General features: G+C 36.6%; 1 long non-coding RNA gene across 1 annotated transcript in view; it reads left to right on the forward strand.

The window, feature by feature from the left end:
• Positions 1–24,022, forward strand: part of LOC309664088 — a 377,635-nt gene that overhangs the window by 268,037 nt on the left and 85,576 nt on the right. The window lies entirely within an intron of this gene.

The raw sequence follows: 24,022 nt of genomic DNA on the forward strand, positions 1-24,022 counted from the left end.
CTTTTTACTTTGATTTGCAGAAATATGAGTTTGTTATATCTGGAAGTGAACAGTTGTACAAATTCTAATCTTTCCCAGTGGTAATACCGACATCAGGTAATAGGACAGTGGTATTCAGCTATTAAGATGAAGTTTGGCTCTTGAAGAGCAGTTCATCAATACGTTTTTTGCAGTATTGCATGTTCTCCTTCGTGGTGAGAGAATTGTGTGCAAACCACACTTCTCTGTAGTATTTCTCTTCTCTGTCTCCTGTACTTTGCACATGCTTTGACACCATCCTTCCGCCAAAGCCCAGCCCAGTGCCTGAATCCTATGAAACGTCCAGTCATTTTGAATGGAGGGCTGTATAAAGAAAGGTGGAGTCTAGCAGCTCAAAGGTCTCTTGGCAAACCCTCTCTGTGGAGGGTGCACGTGACTTAGTACCGTTAAATTGCTGGTGTAAGAAGTAGAGTGAGATTATGCAGTTGAGTATTCAATGGATTCAAACCTAATAATTAATATCCAAGGTCAGGGTTAAGAGAAATTCCTCCTTTATTAGAATCAGCTCTCAGACCTGGACACCACGTCTTGCTCACCATTGTGTTCAGCACCTTGCACAGTGAGTGCCTGGGACGTTCTGGTCCTAGATGAGTATTTGTGGGAGGGAAGAAGGAGGTGAAGGGAGCAGGTGGAGAAGGAAGGAAGGAGCCCCTGACATCAGCAGTCCCTTCTCAATTTCCTCTCCACCCCCAAACTCCTAACAACAACTAATCTGCTTCCTGTGTCTATGGATTTGTCTCTTCTGGACATTTCATATAAATGGAATTATACAATATGTAACCTTCTGTGTTGGGCTTCTTTCACTGAGCAAAATACTCTCCAGGTTCATTTGTATTGTAGCCTATATCATTTTTTTTTATGACTGAATAACAGTCCATCAAATGGCTATGCAAAGTTATTTTTATTTATAGTAAACATCAACTGATAGATATTTGGGCTGTTTCCACTTTGCTGATATTATGAGTCATGCTCTCATTATTAATTTACAAGACTTTGCATGGAAATATGTTTTCATTTCCTTTTGGTATACACTAAGAGTGCAATTGCCAGTATATGGCAACTGTATGTTTGACTTTTTGAGGAATTTTCCAAAGTAGCTACGACATTTACATTCCCACTAGAAATGTATGGCAGTTCCAGTTTCTCCACATCCTTGCCACATTTACTATGGTCTATCATTTTAAAAACTTTAACCACCCAAGAGGGTGTGAAGTGATATCTCATTGTGGTTTTGACTTGCATTTTCCTAATGATTAGTGATGTTGAGCATCTTTTCATCTGCCTATTGGTAATTTGTATATCCTCACTGGAGAAATGTTTATTCATTACCTTTTTTTTTTTTTACATTTTTTTGCATGTGACTATCTAGTTCTCAGTACTATCTGTTGATGTCCGTCCATCCCCATTGAATGGCTTGACACACTTGTCAAAAATCTTACTATCATAAAATTGACCATAAATGTTAGAGTTTATTTTTGGACGCTAAATTCCATTGATCTCTATTTCTATCTTTCTGCCAGTACCATACCATATAGCTTCGATTGCTGTAACTTTGTAGTAAGTCTTGAAATTGGGAATGTGAGTTCTCCAATATTGTTCTGGCTGTTCTGGGAGTAAATAACTTTGTTATTTCCATATAAATTGTAGGATTCATTTTTCAATTTATACCCAAAGGAAAGTTAGAAATTTGATAGGGATTGCATAGAATTTGTAGATCAGTTTGGGGAAGTATTGTTATCTTAACAATATTAAGTCTCCTAATCCAGGAAAATGAAAATAATTCCACTTAGGTCACTTGTTAATTAATTTCAGTAATATTTTGTAGATTCCAGTGCACAAGTCCTGCACTTCTTTTAACTTTATTCCTAAGTATTTTACTCTTTTTGATCCTATTATAACTTTTTAAATTTCATTTTCAGATTGATTAGTGTAAAAGAAACAAAATTAATCCATTGATTTTGTATCCCATACCTTGCCTAACTTTTCAGTAATTTTTATAGGATTTTCTTTGGTGGGTTCCTGAGGATTTTCTCTGTAAAAGTTCATTTCATCGCAAATAGAGAGAGTTTTATTTCTCACTTTCCAGTCTGGATGCCTTTTATGCCCTTCTCTGTCATGTAGTGGTCATTGTCAAGAGTGTATATCTTTGTCTTATTTATGATCTCAAGGCAAAAGCTTTTAGTCTTCAAGTCTTCCCATAATTAAATAGATTTTAACTGTGAGTTTTTTATAGACAGCCTTTTTAAAGTTTAGTAAGTTCCTTTCTGTTTCTAGCTTGAGTTGTTTCATCGTAAAAGGAAGGTGGATTTTGTCAAATTTTTTTTTTTCTGGATGTGTTAAGATTACCATGTGCTTTATGTCTTTTATTCTATTAATCTGGTATATTGGATTGATCAACTTTACCAATTGAACCAATTTTGCATTCCTGGATAAGTCCTGATTAGATATGCTAGTTAATCATCTTCAAATGTTTGTCAGTTGGGTTTGGGAGTATTTTCTTGAGAACTGTTGTATCAATATTCATAAAGGATATTGATTTGTAGCTTTCATTTCTTGTTCTGTCATTCTCTGGTTTTGACATCAGGAAAATACTGGGCTCCAAGAATAAGTTTGAGAAGTGTGAATTCCTTTTGATTTTTTAAAAAGAAATTGAAATGGATTATCTTCTTTAAATCCTTGGTGGAACTCTCACCAGTGAAGCCATATGGTCCTGGATAATTACTTGATTACAAATTACAGCTCTTTCCATGTTAAAGGCCCATTGGAATTTTCTATTTTTTCTTGAATCCATATTGGTAGTTTGTGTTTTTCTAGGGATTTGTTTATTTCATCAAAGTTATCTAATATACTCACATACAATTGTTGATAGTATTTTCTTACAACCCTTTTTATAAGGTTGGTAGTAATGTTCCCTCTTTCATTTCTGATTATAATAATTTGAGTCTTCTTTCTTTTTTCTTTGTCTAATAGTTTGCCAATTGTGTTGATTTTTCAAAGAACCAACTTAGTTTTTGTCAATATCTATGTTCGTCTGTATTTCATATATTTCTGCTTTTTATTATTTTCTTCATTCTGCTTGTGTTGTGTTTAGTGTGCCATTCTTTTTCCAGTTCTTTAGCTGAAAATTTGATTTTATTGACATCTTTTTCTTTCTACTATAAGTGATTATAGCTATAAAATTCCATGTAAACATTGCTTTAGCTCCATCTCATAAATTTTGGTCTGTTATGTTTTCATTTTAATTTATCTTAAAGTATTTTCAAATTCCTCTTAATTTTTTCTTTAACCTATTGATTATTTCATAGTTATTTAATTTTCACATACTTATAAATTTCCAAAATTATCTTCTGTTACTGATTTCCATTTTCAGCCCATTATGGTAGGAGAACATAATTTGTATTACTTCAGTCCTTTGGAACTTATTAAGACTTGTTGTATGTCTTAACATGTATCTATCCCAGACAAAGTTTCAAGTGCACTAGAAAAGAACATGTATTCTGCTTTGTTGAGGAAGGTGTTCTAAAGCTGTAAGGTCTCTCATGTTAGGCACATATACTTTTATAAATTTTATGTTTTCTTGATTATTATAAAATGTCCTTTCTCTCACTCAGTAATTTTTGCCTTGAGGTCTATTTCAATAATAGCATAGATGCTTCAGTTCTCTTTTGGTTACTGTTTGCAAGGTATAACTTTTTCTGTGATTATAATTTCAATCTATTTTTATTTTTGAAATAAAGTGTCGCTTGTAAGTAGAATATAGTTAGGTCATTTTTTTTCGTTTTTTTGATTTTCCCTTATGCTAGTCTCTACCTTTTGATTTTACCATAAAAGTTCCTTTACTGGTGCTACTTATTTATTCATGTGAATTCAAATCACCATCTACTGTCACTTCTTTTTATTTTATAAAAGGTAAAATTTTTCCAAATTATACCTTCTTTTTAACTTATTCCATAATAAAGAGAGCAAGCATATTGTTGCAGGAGACTGAGTTAGATGAGTCTATAAATCTCTTTAATTTCTTCACAATAAAAATAAAATTTCAATAAAGATGCAGACCTACTAGAGAATGGACTTGAGGATACAGGGAGGGGGAAGGGTAAGCTGGGACAAAGTGAGAGAGTGGCATGGACATATATACACTACCAAACGTAAAATAGATAGCTAGTGGGAAGCAGCCGCATAGCACAGGGAGATCAGCTCAGTGCTTTGTGACCACCTAGAGGGGTGGGATAGGGAGGGTAGGAGGGAGGGAGATGCAAGAGGGAAGAGATATGGGGACATATGTATATGTATAACTGATTCACTTTGTTATAAAGCAGAAACTGACACACCATTGTAAAGCAATTATACACCAATAAAGATGTTAAAAAATAAAAAATAAAAATAAAATAAAATAAAATTTGAATCTACTTTATTAACAAAAAAAGGATATGGGAAGAATCCCTAACTATGTCATATATCATCGTATCACGATGTCAGAGCTGCCTCACTGTACATCTTCTGGCTGGTAAAGCCACATGTATTATTCCACGTGGATGGTAGATGGAGGCCAGTCTGGCACCTGTAAAGACAGTTCACAGCCTCAGTAGCATCTACTGTGATATTTAGTAACTCTGAAACTTCAGAAAATTCTCTGTTATTTCTTATTTTATTGAAGTATAGTTGATTTACAGTGTTGTGTTAGTTTCTGCTGTATAGCAAAGTGATTCAGTTATACATTCTTTTTTTGTATTCTTTTCCGTGATGGTTTATCTCAGGATATTGAATATAGTTCTCCATGCTATAGCAGTAGGACCAGTCAGAATCCTCATGTGTCATACTCTATTTTTTCTAATGTAGTCTTTACAGAAAATAAATATCAACTGCCCCCCTCCCCATGAAAACTCATTCTTTAACCCAGTCTGTCAAACAACATCTTGATCTTGGTCTACATGAAGTAGGTCTAAATATAAACATAATCAGTTGTGGGGCTTCGATCAATCCCATTTATTTTGTCAATGCCTTCTTAAATTATAGGATTCAAATTTCGACATTTTTCTGTGCCATGTGGTTTGGGATTTTGTTCAAATGGGATTCAGTTTGAATTGGGAGTTCAGTTTGTACACTTACATATACAAGACACCATTAATATAATCATATTAAATGAATCCTCATGATAAATTTGAAAAATATCTTTGTACTTTAATTATTTAACGTAGAAAACATGTATACATATTATTGAAATAAGCTCTTCAATGTGTACGTTTTAAGACTGCAAGAAATGCTTTCAGAAATATGGCTAAATGCTTGAAAATTTACTGTCAGTGAATTACACATTAGAACACTTACTAAACTTTTTACAGAACTTTAAATGCATACACACAAACACACATATGTACACAGCTATGTATTAAAGTGGTTTTTCAATTGTAAAAGAGCTGATGCTTATTATGTAAAAGATTCTCTGTACATTAATTTCTGGACTCCATGTTGCCTTCCAAAGCTCATAATTTTCTATTAGGAAGAAAGAAATATTTTAATATTCTTATGGCCATGCCAAATTGATTACTTTTTAAAAATAAGCTTTACTCTGTCCATGAAAAGCTTGCAATGCAGTGAGATAAAAATTAAATGGAAACTGTTCCATTAACAATTGCAGATGGATTAGAATGAAAAGTCTGTCATTTCAGTATTGACATAAAATGTGAAAAGAAACCAGTAATATTTCTTCCATAATGACTATTGAATAAGCTGATGAAAACAATTAAATTCATTCTTATTACTATTGTGTTGAAGAACGATTACTCCATTTGAATATCATCCAGATAATAGTTTAGGATTCCTTGTGTTCTGGAAATTTGTTTATACTTAGTTCAAATTCTAATTTTATTAACTATGAAACTGTGATATTCTAAAACCAGACTTGTTTTCCAAGGGATTCTATTTATTAGAGATTTTATTATCAACTTATTTCTTCAAATTTTCATTGACTCCTTGCATGTCTCGTCAAATATATGTTTCTGTATCTGTATTGTTCAAGTATTCTGGAAGTAACCATTGTTTTTCCGAGTTTTCATAGTAAGAATTTATAATTTGTACATATATTTCGTGTACAAATTTGGGACATTGTTTGGGTTTGGGACATTGTGGTTAGAAGTCATATTGCATCACAAGTAATTTTCCAGTATCTCTTCATTTCTACCTTTTTCTTTTTTTATTCATTTTCTTCTCTTTATTTTAGCATATCATATTCAACAATTCATATTTGTGATTTTTTTTTTTGTAATTAACCACTGGTGAATATGAACAAATAAACAGGTAATACTGGGTATCTGAGAGGTAGGGAGAAGCCTTTAACATGAAATAAACTAAAGTAAGGAAAAAAACAATATGTATGAAGTAAACAGAGAGTCAAGAAAGAAGAAAAAAATTTTAAGCATTAATATCACCAGAGAAAAAGAATATATTGCAACAATGACACTATGACACATATTGAGAACAAAAAAGATGCCTTGAAATTCTAAAATATAACAAAAGTTAAGACTTTCTAGAAAAGATTTGGAACATAAGGATAAGGGAATTTCTTAGAGAGTAGAACATAAAAGAAAAGAAGCTGGAAAGTAGGAAAAACTGTCATTGAGCTTCTTCATGACAACAATTTTGGATTCTCTGTTAGATCACACTATCCTGTGACTTAGGTTTGGCTTCTGGAGAACTGTCCTTTTCTTTCCATGATCCAGTGTCACTGTGGTTCTTCATGGTGCTTGATGTGTTCTCCCTCTGCCAGGGCATTCGGAGTAGCCAACACCTCTGTTCTTCAGGTAAAGCGTTTTTACCTGATTCTGACTAAAGGCTTTTTGTTTTACAATAGGCGGTGCTATAGCACACACGTTTCGCTTTCTCTCACCTGAGCTGACTCTGGCTATAACTGGGAATCAGCCATTTCCCCTTCCCCCGTCTGCTAGAGGTGCCACTTGTGCGCCCTTGTTGTCACTGCCTGTGGCTCTGAGGTCACTGCTGTCACCGGCATCACTGCCTGGGCCACAGGGAAGGTGGGCCCCTGCACTGCATCCCTGGTGATGGGCTTGTGGGCACTGCTGTTGTGGGATGGCAGGGGAAGGAGGCCAAGGTCATGGCTTCTGTGCCACCTCCAGGGTTGTTGCGTTAGTGGGTACCCCATGTGGCAGGCGGGGGGCTGAGTCTAGCGCCTTCACAACTGGACGGGCAGGGCCACGGGCCCTGCTGTCACTGGCGCCCGGTTCTCTGTGGCCGTGGGTGCGGCAGGCACAAGCGGCTGGGGGTGGGGGTGTCGTGTGCACCACCTCCCCTCCTGCGCAGGGCTTGCTGGGGCTGCAGGGTCGGCCACTGTGGCCAGGGGCCAGGACATGGGGCACTGCCGCCACCGTTCCCCCAGTCTGCATCCTCCATGGGTTCCAGCCCACCCACCCTGAGATGCACGGTGTGTGGGATTCTCCTGCATCCTGGTGTGTTGGGCAGGGGAACCTTTGCTGAGTCGTGGGTGTGTCGCTGGTTGTAGAGTGAAGGGGAGAGGCTGAAAGAATGTCTCACGTTGCCATGATACTGACAGCACTCATTTTGCAGAAATATTTGAAAAAAAAAGTTACCTGAGGAATAAAAACTATCATAATAAGAGTAAAACATTATTTCTATTTTAACTATAAAATATATCGTTTAAAATGCATGCGCAATAAAGTAGCACATGTGTGGGATATAGCATGCGTAGTTTTGATAACTCATTTAGTTGCACTACAATCCCTAGAAAGTTACAAATAATACATTTCCTGTCATTTCTTTTGACATTTAAAGTAATATATGAAAGGAAATTTAACAGATTTTTCCTCTTTTGATTCAAACCATTAAAAAAAAGAATAAGAATCTTTCTTATAAGTTAGCTTTGAAAATAAAAGTAGAAGTCCCTAACTACACTTAGTCATACCTGGCCATTGTGTTTTGTATATATTTATATCTTTATTTTAATATGAAATACATATAATGTGGATTTGAATACTGGATAATTTATAAGTAATTACAGAATTAAAAAAACAAAATATCATACTACATGCCTACTATGTAACATCAGAAATGTTCTAGCATAGAAAATACGTTACTTGTAATAGAATCCACAATTTATACCGCAGCAATTAATAAGGATTTGACTCGTAGTCACGGTGATTACTAGGACTGAATAAGGTGCTTGTTTCAATGTGGAAAAAAGCACCTGTAAAAGGAGAAACTATGCACTTCTTTATTTTTTAATGGAAGAGACGGTGTTAGAACACCTTGGTGCAACCTTACTTGATCTTGTCATTCACACCAGATGTTTTACAGTTCAGAGAGGGCACACTGATGCAGTCAGCATACAGTGATGCAGAGAGGTGGCATAACTTCATTCTACATCTTGTTACTTCTGTGTCTTGTGAATAATTTTCTTACAACACATGTAATATATAGGTAAGGAAACAACAACACAAAATTCCCACTATGTAAAGATAACCAAAGTTAAGACATGGTGGAAATTTTTTTATATAGTTACATGGCTTTTTAAAAGAGTTATAGGATTAAGTGGATGTATCCTTTTGCATTCCTTTTCATATTCTTTACGGGGGGAACGGGGTCTTTATTTGTACATTTCCCTGCCTGCTGTGCGTCACAACCACATAGAGTACAAAGCTGTTTAATAGAGATATTTTAAATCTGCCTTTTTGGATTACTCAGGCGGAAGCGTAGATTATATTTACTAAAGAAGAGTGGAAGAATATTGCCTATGTTGTTCACTCTTCAACGATGCTAAAGTTGTCTCCTGAAATTATCAGACAAAAGAAATACTGATAAACAATTGGAATGGTGACTCTCAATCTGAAATAAGATTTAGACCCACTTGCTGAGCTTTTAAAATTACAGGAGCTGATGAGTCACATTAAACTGATTAAAGCAGGGTTTGGGCACATGCTTTTTAAAAATTTTTTTTATTTTATTGGAGTATAGTTGATTTACAAGGTTGTGTTAGTTTCAGGTGTACAGCAAAGTGATTCCGTTATACATATACATATATTCATTCTTTTTTAGATTCTTTTCTCATATAGGTTATCACAGAATATTGAGTAGAGTTCCCTGTACTATACAGTAGGTCATTGTTGGTTATGTCTTATATGTAGTACTGTGTGTATGTTCATTCCAAGCTCCTGATTTATCCCTCCCCCCGCTCCACGTTTCCCCTTTGGTAAGTTTGTTTCCGATATCTGTAAGTCTGTTTCTGTTTTGTAAATAAGTTCATTTGTATGATTTTTAAATTAGATTCCACATGTAAGTGATATCATGATATTTGTCTTTCTCTGTCTGACTTACCTCACTCAGTATGATAATCTCTAGGTCCATCCATGCTGCTGTAAATGGCATTATTTCGTTCTTTTTTATGGATGAATGATATTCCATGGTACATATGTACCACGTCTTCTTTATCCATTCATCTGTCGATGGGCATTTAGGCTGCTTCCATGTCCTGGCTATTGTGAATAGTGCTGCAGTGAACACTGGGGCGCATGTATCTTTGAGGATTATGGTTTTCTCCGGATATATGCCCAGGAGTGGGGTTGCTGGATCATATCCTAGTTCTATATTTACTTTTTAAAGGAACTTCCATACTGTTCTCCATAGTGTTTGTATCAATTTACATTCCCACCAACAGTGTAGGAGGGTTCCCTTTTCTCCACACCCTCTCCAGCATTTATTGTTTTGGACTTTTTGATGATGGCCATTCTGACCAGTGTGAGGTGATACCTCATTGTAATTTTGATTTGCATTTCTCTGATAGCGATGTTGAGCATCTTTTCATGTGCTTTTTGGCCATTTGTATGTCTTCTTTGGAAAATTGTCTATTTAGATCTTCTCCACATTTTTTGATTGGGCAGTTTGTTTGTTTGTTTGTTTGTTTATGTAGAGCTGCATCAGCTGTTTGTATATTTTGGAGATTAATCCCTTGTCGGTTGCTTCATTTGCAAATATTTTCTCCCATTCTGTGGGTTGTCTTTTCACTTTGTTTATGGTTTCCTTTGCTGTGCAAAAGTTTTAAGTTTAATTTTAGGCCCCATTGTTTATTTTTGTTTTATTTTCATTACTCTAGGAGGTGGATCAAAAAAGATCTTGCTATGATTTATTTTTTATTATTTTTTTAACATTTTTATTGGAGTATAATTGCTTTACAATGGTGTGTTAGTTTCTGCTTTATAACAAAGTGAATCAGTTATACATATACATATATCCCCATATCTCTTCCCTCTTGCGTCTCCCTCCCTCCCACCTTCCCTATCCCACCCTTCTAGCTGGTCACAAAGCGCCGAACTGATTTCCCTGTGCTATGCGGCTGCTTCCCACTAGCTATCTATTTTACATTTGGTAGTGTATATATGTCCATATATACAATACCACTCTCTCACTTTGTTCCAGCTTGCCCTTCCCCCTCCCCATGTCCTCAAGTCCATTCTCTAGTAGGTCTGCGTCTTTATTCCCGTCTTGCCCCTAGGTTCTTCATGTCAAAGGGTGTTCTGCCTGTGTTTTCCTCTAGGAGTTTTATAGTGTCTGGCCTTACATTTAGGTCTTTAATCCATTTTATTTTTGTCTATGGTGTTAGGGAGTGTTCTAATTTCATTCTTTTACATGTAGCTGTCCAGTTTTCCCAGCACCACTTACTGAAGAGGCTGTCTTTTCTCCATTGTATATTCTTGCCTCCTTTGTCATAGATCAGGTGACCATAGGCAGGTACATGGATTTTAATATCAGTGGTTGGAAAGATGGGCATACATAGCACAGTTTATGTACAAGTTAACTGGTTAGGATTTGAGAAAATACAACATCTAATTTTAATTATTCCGTCTCATACTTTTAAAATCTCTTTTTTGATTCATATTTTAAATGCACACACACACAGTATTTGAAAATGTTACTCAAATCCTTAGTTGTTTATTCAAATTATATAAATGAATTGGTGTGCATATACTGGTGTTACACAAAGAAGTTTTCAGGGATGTGATATTCATACTGCAACAAAATTAGAGATCACTAGTGTAAAAGCTCCATAGATGCGTCTGTCATGTAGAGTGTTAGGTAAGAACTACAGTCTGTGAATGTAGTTATAACATTAAGAAAGTACAACGTGGTCCTATGTGTGTAGGCATGTCTACGTCATGACTCTGTTAATCAGTTTCTTTGCAAGCAACAAATTACATTATCATAGTATTTATTTTGTCACAACAGTGAACCTAATAAATCTCATTTTCTTACAGTTTTTTGCTTTTTTGTCTAATTGAGGTGTGTCATATAGATTATATAATCTGTGGGCTAATCTCTGTTTTTAAAATGTTATTTACATATTTTTAAAGAAATAGTGTTTGCTATTTTCTGCATGCAATTTCTGAGAATTACATGATTTAGTTGATACTTATTAACTTGAGAAATTATGCTTTGAATTCCATATGATATATACGTAAGAGAAATGGTAGATTTGGATAAATCTACTATTGCTAAAAAAAAATGGTAGATTTGGATAATTTTATAGCAATTCAATAATGCAAGTGAGAAAAGCTAGAAAAGTCAAATGAGTTATAAAATCATGCATTAAGGGGTAAAGAGAAATGTGCAGAAGGAAGAAGTTCTAAGGGGATTAAGATGCTAGTAATTGTAGACACTTTGAGAGGGAACCTGAGGATACGCTTTGTACCTGGAACATTGACTGAACGTTATTATGAGCTGGTGTCTGAGGGATCGGGTGTGGCCCTGGCAGCAGGTTATCTCTGGGGACAGAGCAATCAGAGAATTGGTGTTTGGTCAGGGCCCGAGTTACAAACTTGGACAGTTGAATAGTTGAGAGACCTAAGCACACTGATAGTCTTCCTTGAAGACAACTGCCAAACATGAAGCTACACGGATAAAAATGAAACAGCAAAATTGAAAAGCAGAGTACAATTCCCCCATGTTTTTATTGGTAGGAAAAACAAACAAAGAAAAAGAATCTCTAGACTCTCAGTTGAAAGTCCTGTTGGGCTATAGGATCTGGGGCAAATAGGGGGTGGATTAAATTTTCAAAAACAGCAACTGAGTCTCAGTTCAGATCAGCCTATTGGCAGAATGGATAAAGGTGGCCAGCCATTTCTGGCTGCAGAGGAAGGGGTGCTTATTACCTGATGGAAGGTAACATTATCTGAAGCTTCTAAAACTTTGTATTAAGGATGTTCAGTATTAAATCAAATAGTATTTGGTATTTTAACAGATGAAGACAAATGATAAATAACTAAGAGGGGAAAAACCCAGAGAATAAAAGAACACCTGATGTGATTCAGATGTTAGAGAGAGCAGACGAGGACTTTAAATAACCAGGATTAATATGTTGAAGAAAATAGAGCATAATAGGAACAATGAAAACTGAAAATCAGACTTCCAAAATAATGAAATATATATTCTAGAACTGAAAGATGAAATAGAAGTTAATCCCTCTATTGGTAGGCTCCACAGAAGTTTGTACACTAAAAAGAATGGTCAAGTAGAATGCAGTTCAATAGAAATTACTCAAACTGAAGCAGAAAAGTACGAAAGAAAAAAAATAATGGAAAGGGCATAAGAGACATGTGTGACATAGTCAGATTACATGTATAACTGGAATTTCATAAAGAGAGTAGAGATTATGCCAAAAGGAAAATTTGAAGAGCTATGGCTGATAATTTTACAAAAATTATCAAACTTGTTGCTATTGGTTTAAATATCTAAGTGAAATCCAAACAGGATAAATATGAAGAAAACCAAGTTAGGTCTATCACCTTTGAGCTGTAGAAACTAGAGACAAAGAGAGCAGATTTGAAGAAAAATGATTCCCAGCAGCTTGAGAACAAAAAGCATTACCTTGAACGGAGATACAGTGAGACTGACCAGTGGGAGCTGGAAGGAAATGAAATGGATATGCCAAAGCGCCCAAAACAGAACAAATGAACAAACAAAAACTGTCATCCTAGAGCTTTAAACCCAGTGAAAACATCCTCCAGATATGAAGATGTCATGACGTTATCAGACGTACAGTGACTACAGCGTACATCACAAATACAACTACACAGGAAATATCCTAGAAGGTTCTTCAGGCAGAACTATAAGATGAAATGAAGGGCACAGAATGATTAAAAGTAGAAGTTTTTTTTAAAATTGACATTCCCTGAAAACACTAGCCAAAGGAAATCTGGTATAGCTCTACAGGCATCAGATAGTATTGTCTTTCAGGGAATAAGCCTTACTAGAGATAAAGAGGGATGTGTCATAAGAATAAAACTGTCAAAATACTGGGACACTCTCTTATTTCTAAATCTGTATGTACCAAATAACTTCATTTCAAAATACTATAAGCAAAAGTAGTCACAATTAAAAAGAGAAATAGAAAATCTACAAATATGGTGAGAGGCACTGTGTCTGTCTAAATTGCTGATAAATAAGAAGCAGAAAGAATGTTCTGTAAGCATTTAGAAAATCTGAACAGCATAATTAACAAACTTGACCTAATAGATATATAGATAGGTCATAGCATATATAGATGATAAAGAATACCACCTGATGATGACAGAATTCACATTCTTTCAAATGCACAGAAAACATTTATCAAAAGTGATTATCAAAGAAAGCCTGGATGATTTTTAAAAGGATTTGAATTATTCAGGATATGTATACTGACTTCACTGAAATTAAGCTAGAAATTAATTAAATAACAATAACTAGATAGTCCATAACTGCCTGGAAATTAATTAAAACACTTGTAACTAATACAGAGGTTAAAGGAAAGAACTACAAAAGAAAGTATACATTATATTTTCATTTAAATAATAAATGAAAGCAATCAAAACATCTGGAATTCAGCAAAATATACTCAAAGGGAAATTTGTCATACATATTGGGGAAAAAATAGATGCCAATGATGTATTCTCATATTTCAAGCACATAGAAAAAGTGGCATATCGATCTCCCCCCAAAAAAGAAAATATTAACAAAAGAGGTATAATTGATAAAAAAGTAAACATACAATAAAGTAAATCAACAAAGACAAAAGCTTAAGTGATGAAAAAGTAAAATTTTAAAACAAAATAAATCTAGTTAATCTTATCACTGAAAATAGAGATAGAAAACACACATTATTATCTGTTATAAAGAAAAAATTACTACAGGTGTAAGATATTTAAAGTATAAGATTTAAATTTTTCAGAATCAGTTTATTGGAAAAAATAAAATTACTGAATAATTGCAACTTGAAATAAACCTGACAAAAAGTAAAATCTGAATAGTTTAGTTGCCATTAAAATATTTAATCTTTTATGAAATATATTTCCACAAAGAAAATCTCAGATATCGGTGTCTTCACCCATGACCTTTCCAAATCTTACACAGAAATTATTGAAGTGCTAAACAAATGAAAGCATTTGGTTACACATGTAACAGATTAGTTTTGTTGAAAATCTACTTAATGATAAAATTGTCTTGGGGGTGGTGTAAAAGACAAGTGAGAAGTGCAGGAAGCAGTGTTTGTTGACATCAGCTCCATGGAGCCCCGAGGGTACATGTGCCGTGACCTGGGGAGGATGGCCTTGCTCGGCGGTCCTGGCGCCCTGGCCGGACGGCCTGATCTGGTGCTCAGTTCACAGATGCTGAGGTGTCATGATACGCTGGGGTCCAAGTGGGTGGATTAAATCTGGAACAAGGGTGATGGCATGGCAACCAATAGCCAGAGTTTTGCAAAACCCCTTCCTTACACAGCCGTCCTGGCTCGATTAATCATATGTGAGTTTGAATAAGTGTGTATAGGAAGTAAAATCAAAAGGGCCGTGATTTATTTTCAGTGAAAAAGCGGATTGGATTTCTCACCATCTGGGTTTTCTAGCTCTTGCTTCTATAGGACTAAGTGGGGTTCACAGACACTAGACCTTCCTGCAGCAAGCGAGAGATTTAATGGAGCAATTCCTGTCAAGGTGATCTATTTCTGATATCATTTTCCCTTTCAGACCCTTTTTTGACTTCTGGCCTCGGAGAGGTTTGAATGTCCTGACAGATAAACGAAGCAATTTCAGCATTTTTTAGGCTTTTAGGCTTTTCTAGGCTTTTGATGGGGTCGCTAAAGGAGATAAAATGTCTTTCTGGCAGAATACCACCATGAAAGGTGGGTTAGACAAAATCTTGCAGGAAGGGACATAGAATGCAGAGAGGGAAAACCAAAGACAAACTATTTCCTTGCATTTCACCCAAGACCAGTCCTGCATGCTAGTAGTGATAATATGAACCCTAAAGCTGATCACCTAAATATTGGATTGTATTACGTTGTGCCTGAATGCATTTCCTGTAGGACCCACCTACATGGATGGATCTAAGGAAAAACAAAAGGAAAAGCAGGGGATTAAACATTGTGGAAAAATCAAGTATTTTAGTGATGAAACACAATAGTCACTTATTCCTTTGTCCCCCCTTCCATCATGTCCAGGGATGCAAAACCTCTGAAATGTTATTTTGCCTGTATCAGTCTAGCTTTACAGTAAGAATGCCAATTATTTTTTTCTTACTTAAGTCACTAAAAGATAAACATGTTGATTTTCACTCATTCTCCTGAGTTTCTGATAGAAATTAAAACATTGCAGAAAATTAACTAAATCTTAGGGAGTTTACACAGAATGAAGGAACCCATTTGTTCACTTATTCAAAATTTTTAAATGTACTATAGCAGACAATATTCCAGACTATGGAGAGAAACCACCAAACAGAACGTGACTCTTTACACACCGGAGAGATGATAGTAGAGAGAGATTTGTTGGTTGGTCCGGGATGGGTTATACAAGAACAGTGGTGGCCCAAGGAAAGAGTCCCTTTTTCCTTGATGACTAAGTTAGCAGAGAAAGTGAGGCCATAAAAAAAATGTGAGCTTTATTATCAAACAAATCTGTATTTGATCCCTTTCCCTGTAATTCTGGGTAAATTGTTTCCAGTCTGTACAAAAATAAAATGATATGTCCATTAGGTAAAATTGTAATGACAGTTTAGAAAACGTATATGAAATGTCTGACATGGAGTTAGCTCCCATAAAAAGGAGTCACTAGAATAGGGATAGAAATGGGGGATTTCTGTCCCCTAATTTCAGTATTTTGGCAGCTGGATATCAAGTGCATCAAACCTCTACCTTTTATACACTGTGAGCCTTGAAGAAAATGTAAGATTGCTTATATTTATATCTTTTTAAATGTTATATGTATTTTTTTTTATTTTATATTGGAGTACAGTTGATTAACAATGTTGTGTGAGTTTCAGGTGTACAGCTTTTATGTAAAACATTTTGCCACTATCCCCAAATTGCCTGAGCTATCCCTATTGAAGAATCCAAAATGTAAACTCTAAAGTTAGCAAGATAGCTTGTCTAACATTTTCATTGCATTGATGATGATAGAAAAAAAATCCAAGTGTCGTGACTCTTATTGTCCTTGTGTGTGTTACGACCAACAGACACCTTTGCATCAGGTATGGGATAGAATTAGCTATGTGAATAGAGCATTGCTGCATTGGCCTTAGGGGATTGTATTTATGATATAGGCCTAATCATTTTTATATTCTAACCAATTGTTTTAATTGACTAGTTAGTCCCATTTGTCTCATTATATATTTTGATTTAAATTCCTAACACAGTTGAAGTGGATTGTGGTTTCTGTTTCATTTTTAAATGGTGAATGCCAAAATATTATTAATCCATAGACCAAATAAATTATATCACTTTGTGCTTACAGCTCTTGGGGCAAGACAATACAAGCTTGGCTTGGTTGTCAATCTCGGTCTTGCCGAGTGTTAGGAAGTTACACCTTGCTGATGAGAAAGTCTTTGACTAAAGGGAAGCAGCCTGCCTTTACCCACCAAAGGCAGATGTGTTAGCTCATTACTGCTGCTGTAACAAACCACCAGTGTGGGTTAACACAGCATGCATTTATTATCTTCCAGAGTCTCCAGTTCGGGGAGTTTGCAGGGCAGTGTTTGTTCCCTCTGGACACTCTGGGGGTCTGCGTCCTGCCTTTTCCTGCATGTCTTGGCCCGCAACCCCTCCTCTCTGCAGAGCAGCACTGCAGCATCTTCACACCCTCACCTCTGCTTCCACTGCCGCATCTTTTTAAACTCCAACTTTCTTGCCTCCTTCTTGCAAAGACCCTTGTGCTTACAATGTGGCTACCAGGACACTCCAAAATAATATATTCAACTTAGTCACACATGCCAAGCGTCTTACTGCCATGTGAAGTAACAATCCCGAATTCTGCGGGTGAGGGCATGGGCATCTTGTTGGGGCTGAGGATGCAAGTTTCTGTCTACCGTGGCAGGAGAGCTGAATACTGGGCTGTGAAGTTGCCTTCCTGCCTTGGCTTCAGAGGGTAGTTCATGGTTCACCTGGAGCAGTAGTGGGGTTTTTACAGCTATTACAGAGAAGTTTTCCAAAACTGACATGTTACTGAAGCAAAGAAAATATGCTACTGAAGGGGCACACCCAACGTTGTATTATTTCAACGTAATTTTAAAATATTACACTTTCATCCAATTCTGAGTAAACTTTACTTAGTACCATGAATTTTCCACCAGATTTTGAAAAACAAATGCAGATGCTTAAAATGTATTTCAGATTCCATTCTGATAATGATAGCATTTAAGAGAGAAAATGTTCTGTCCATAAATGTTTCTCCTTTGAAGTTTTGTAAGTACCCTTCCTGTGAATATCTAAGAATAAAATGAAAAGAACTTTAGATATTACCAGGCTAGAGATGGTATGTGTATAACCATGGATTAACAATGAACATATTTTGTTTGGAGAACTTTAGGAATTTATTTCTGACTGAGCATGAAGGAAGAGGTCGGAAACGAGGCTGGACATTTAAATTGAAGTTAGAGAACCCACTGGTGTTTAGGTGTGAGGTTCCAGGCCACAGTGGTAAAACTACATGAGACATTTAATTGGGGATCTGCATCTCTACCTCATATGGCTTTAAAAGAAGGTGGGTTAGAAAAGCAGCAGATGTCTGTGCTCAGAGGGGACCCCTGACAATATGAAGATGTGGGGCAGATTAGCCTGAGGGTAACTTGGTGCCTTAAGTGAGAGGATTTGAGACGGTTCTTCACAGGGACGTTTGCAGCAGCAAAGGGTCCGCCTCCACATTTATATCCATCATGTAACATCATCTTCCGCCAGTGTTTCATCATTTTGGCAATTGGCCGTCACAGTTAGGATGAGGTAGGCTTCAGCGTTAGGATAATCCAGCTCATCAGCTACGCCAGGATCAAGGACCTCATCCTTGACCTCACTCCATGCATTGAGTCCCTTAGACCGTTAAAGCTTACTGCTACCTACATGTTTCGTCTTTAGCAGACTCCATTTTTGTCATTTTTTTATGCTGCTTTATTTTTGGACACTCTCATTTTTTTTAAATGTCTTGACATCTCACCCCTCACACCATTCATTTTTTCTCCTTCCTTCAGTTCTTCTCTTTTGCTGAAAATCTTTCAGTGGCCTTACACAGAGTAACAACGCGTCTTCTGCCACTTCTCTCTCCACTATCCTTTCCAGTAACTTCAAGCTAGTTGCAGATTCTTGAAAGCAGCTTGTTGTGATATACGTCTGTACCTTTTCAAAATCCAGTGCCGAGAACGCCCCTGACCCCTCATGATCCTGGCAAACTAAAGGCATCTCAAGACATGTCTAGTAACCCCCTCTTCACGAAGCCTCTTGGATAAGCCCGCAGCAAGCTCACGGCCTCCCCGGATTTAACCATTGTGCCCATTTAAGACCTGCCGTGTGGCTTTGATCAGATTTGCTTACATGCCTATTCACCCTCCTTTGACTGTGAGCCCTTTGGGGCAGTGGCTGTGTTAGCATCTCTACATCTTGAGCCTCCAGCTCACTCCTAGTGGACAGGAGCCACTAAAGCAGGAAGTTGATAACTGCTTCTGAAATTCCTAACGGAAATTAGTTGAATGTAAATCAGAGCACGATCACGGACAAGAGTTTGTAATAACTAAGATCTCAGACCCAGCCTTAAATGTTTTAATAAACCATTACTTGTCACGTATGATTTTTAGAAGCACCAGAAAGCTGCCCTTTCCTGGTAGTGTCTTTTAGTGGTCATTCTAGTGCCGGAGGTCATCCTCCTATTAGTAACTCCCTGGGTGCGAGCATCAAAGTCTCCTTTATGGTTATGATAATGCTTGTGTATTGAATTCTCCATGTTAATGTCTTCGACCTGTCTGTAAGCAGCTAGACCGCCATGAGTTGTCTAGTTTTCACAGGACTTTAGATTGAGGAAGACAAGAAGGGTCTGGAGTTACAGAAGGGGATCAAACGTAATCTGTAACAACCTAAGTGGGGAAAGAATTTGAAAAATAATAGATACATGTATATGTATAACTGAATCACTTTGCTGTGCACCTGAGACTAACACAACATTGTAAATCAACTGTACTCCAATATAAAATAAAAAGTTAAAAATGCATATCAACAGATGATTGAAATCATAAGCAAAACAATAAAAATAAACTAAAAACAAAACAAAAAAATAAAAACAGCTGACACCCGCTGAGCCATGACTAGGTGCCGTGGATTAACTCAGGAGAAATGCTACCTCATTACATCTCAGCCTCACGCAGCAGGTCCTGTCACCGGGCAGTCCTCAGCTCTAGCTGCGTGGCTGCTTCACAAGGTGCGCAGTCAGTCCCGCCTCCGAAACTGCCCATCAGCGGCCCTCTCAGTGACTGGTAACCATGGTGACGGCAGTGTGCGAGGCCCCTCTAACCTTGAGGATGGTGTCATTCAGCTCCGGAAAAAAATCTGTGGATGCCCTGGGGGATCCCTTGATGACACACTTTGTCACAAATGCCCTGTGGGAGGCTACACGTTTTCCCTCAGTCCCCGGTAAGTAAGGACGAGACAAGGCCACATCCTACTCTGCAGGGCTGTATTCAACTTGCAAACCTGGGCTAGAGCAAAGGGATGGAAATTTACTAATCTAACACCTTTCCTGAAACACTAAGCACGGGAGATAGTTGCTATAGAAATGCACTGGCAGATGGATGAAATATCAATAATTCACATTAACTAAACTGAGAAAGAATGCGGAAATAAAAGCATTCAAGAAAGCAAAAGGATTTATGGAGTTTTAGTGCACACTTGCCAGCTGAGTATCACCAGTATCAAAATTTACAAGCCTAATTGAACAGTTTTACAGACATTTCCCTAGGAATAAGATACATCTTAAACCCTCAAATATATTGTGATGTTCAAAAAGAGACATCATAAGTTGTCGTTGTTAGTAAAAAACCATCACTGTAAAATTCTGACTTTTCTTTATGGCTTGTTACCTTTTAAAGTAAAATTTTTCATTAGAATTTTAGTATTTCAGATTTATAATCATAAAGTTGAGGAAAATGTGTTCTAGAGAGGACATTTTAATGACATTATTTGGGGTTAGAATACTGAGATACACATTTCAATTTTTCCTTAAAAATTATTATATTTCTAAGAATATGGAGGACAAAAATTAGATATTTCATACCACTTGGCATGTTTGCTGGAGAAGTAGTTATTTCTCAAAATTTTAGACATTTATAATTGTTTTGATAGTTTTCTGTCTGTAAATTGTGTTCCTGTGGGGGGGAAAAGGTACAGGGGGTGTTGTAAGAACACAGACAAATACAAACACGGGAAGGTGAAAGTGAAATACAAGGAGAAGGGTGACACAGAGCTGATACAAGGAAGGGCATAAAATTATCTGCATTCAGTATTATACCAATCCCAATAAGCTCACCTTGGGGATAAGGGTGTCAGTAGGTACACATCACGTTTAAATTAGCTTCCCAGCATCCCGCCTTCAGAGATAACGTGCTGGACCAAAAGAAGATGGGCAGCCTGAGCCCTCATTGGAAGCAGAGTAGCCATCTTAAGGGCTAATAGCTATATTGATTTGGAAACAATAGGAATTCTTTCTTATTACAGAGCAGTCTTGATTAGTTAAATAAATCATTATTATGTGCTCCATTTACCTACATAAATATTTGAGTTAATTTGACTTGTCTTCTTTTTAAAAGGATTTCGGAATATATGTTGCTTTAGATGTTTGGCTTTGGTGGTGTAGAGACCCTGCAAGCTAGAATCTTTTCATCCTAGTCAGTTAACTTAAACAGGTTAAATAGATATCTATGCAGGGAGATATCTGATTGTGCCTAAGTCTCCAAGATCAGATACTTTCTAGTTTCTGAGGTCGTCTAAAAATCCAAATAATTTCAACACTGCTTCCCTTGAATGATGTATTACTCACTTATATTACAACATCCTTACCTTATTTGTATAGACTATTTCCTAAAAGAAAGACTTCATTAAGTTAAAATAATGATTCCGTGTGACAGTTCTTTACATCACTATCATTAAGTAGCATAGAAGGCTCTTTCAAAAGACCATGGGGCACCCCGTACCACACACACACACACACACACACACACACACACACACACACAAATATACTGAGGGCTGGTGGCAGTAGTGTCTGGAGAGAGAGCAGAGGCTGAGCCATGCAGGGTGGGGAGGATGAGCTGGATGCAGGGGGACGGAAGATGCACGGCTGACGGTCCAGGTAATGAGCAGGAAGGCGCAGGATCCACGGTTTGAGCAACAGACTTTAGTTTAGAATAAATAGTTTAACGAAAATCAAGATGAACTATATGCTAAGAAAACAAAGGAGGAAACTTTAAGGAAAGAATCAAATATGCCACAGATGCGATGTCCTTTTACTCTACGTGAAGATGTCTGTGGTCAGTGCCATGACCGTGTGGAACTCTGAAACTGGAGCAAAGTCACCAGGCACACGTATCTATGGGCGGGTAATGACGCGGAGGGAGGCTGTTGTTCAGTGTGAACTCTGACTCTTCTTGTGGTAGTGCACGTGCGTTTTCCAGAAAACATCTCAACATTTAGTAAACAACTGCAAAAGTTGAAAAATACTCCAGTACATGGCTTTGATGATCAATGTCTGTGAGGGTATGTAAGTGATAAAGTTGGAAATATTGTATAGGTAGGTTTTGATTGTCTTCTCCTTGCAGTACCGTGGTGGCTTCTTTCCACCCGTAAGTATGATCAATGTTCTTAGTCATACAAGAGCCCTGGATGGCAGTATGATCCACACACAGGCCCACTGTGTGATCCCTTACGGTTAGATCTGGACAGGATTTCTCCTCAGGACCCTGGATAAAAATAAGTGTTTGGATGAGCTCCTTTTAAAACATTTAATCATGCAAATGTTCTCACCATGGTTTCTCACTTATAATACATATATACCAGTTTTGTCTTCACTTACGATTTTATCCTGTCTGCTTACCATTTTAACCAGACTACTGTCAGAGAACTAGCTAACCCATTAAAATAAAACTTTCTTAATTTTGACACAACACGTAAAGTGCCTGGAGAACCTCATGTAATTCGATGCATCCCAGACTTCTTCCGGTAAAGAGCTGCTGGAAAAAGCAGCCTTTGTCTGTGGAAATATAAATGAAAACAACACAATTTACACATTTCGGTAAGAAATTGATATCTGTGTTGGCATTAAAATGCTAACATGGACCGAAATGTACTACGTCGATGATTAAAATTTAACAAACTCGTGGATTAAATTTGGTGTAAGTTATTACTATGTATTTGTAGTGACTATATTCTTCTGCAGCGTTCAAAATGCATTAGCTAACTAATGCTTTCATTTCTGTTGGTGCTTTTTGGAATTGTGATTATAGAGTTTCACGGGTATGGGCTTTCGAGTTGTTTTAATTTTCTACAGCTTTTCAGCACATGTGTTATGACTGTGTTTGTATCTATGTTGAGCAAATTAACTATTCATTGTACACACAAAATATAGATTTTTATACATTTAAAATTAGAAAAAATTCTCAAAATTTGAACCTCAAGTAGCCTGTTAAAACATAATTGAATTCACAAACATTTTAAATTTTAGGGCATTTGTAAAGCCAATTGCAGTTGCCCTCAGAGAGCAGATTATTGTGTCTGATAATTTTGTCCTCAACTCAGTTCAAGTAAGTTAAACAGTTTGGTGAAATATTTCTTTAATAGTTTGCAATGAGGCCAGGAATAAATACATACATATGTCATCAGCTGTCTGCTCGGTACATGTCACTGTGCCAGTGACGCAGTGATACCAGTACAGTGACCCTTCTCAAGATCCCACAGGCTGATGGGAACCTATGAAATGAAATCTAGCCATTGACGTCACCTCCCACCATCACACAGAGGTGAGCAGTGATAAGAAGCATAATTAAGTTTGGTGAGGCTTTAGTGAAGTGAGAACAAATTTTAATGACGGAATCAGAAAAGACTTTGTGAAGGAGGGATTTTGTTGTGTCTTAAGGATGGTTAGATTTCCATAAATAGGGATGGAAATTAGTGGAGGACGCATGCCAATTTTGAGAAAGTATATAATCAAAGTAATTGATGTGGAACATTTTGGAGCTTATATGGGTAGCAATAAACAATTGAGAATAAGAAAATGGGACATGAGCTGGACAAAAGTAAGCATATTTAGAATCAGTAGACACTAGTTACATAAAAATAGCAGCCCAAAATATTTAAGAATTAACATAAAGAATAAATATTAGGATTTTTTTAAATGCATATATATAAAAATCATTTTAACTCCTCAAATGTTGTGATATATATATATTATTGACTTCTGAGAGTTTGATGGATTTTATTAATGTATTCCAATGTATATTGTTAAATAACATTAAATGCATAATGTTTGTTCTCTTACAAAATACACCCAACTTAATATTTACCAATTATAAACTCAGTAATATTTTCATTTTTAATTACCTTGTGATTTTTTGCAATAAAAATCAGCACATATTTACTGATGAGCTTCCATGTCTCAGATCCTGGAATGAGCTCTTGGGTGAGGAGGAG

This window comes from Balaenoptera physalus (assembly GCF_965194825.1).
Source record: "Balaenoptera physalus genome assembly, chromosome: 7".
Taxonomy (NCBI): Eukaryota; Metazoa; Chordata; class Mammalia; order Artiodactyla; family Balaenopteridae; genus Balaenoptera; species Balaenoptera physalus.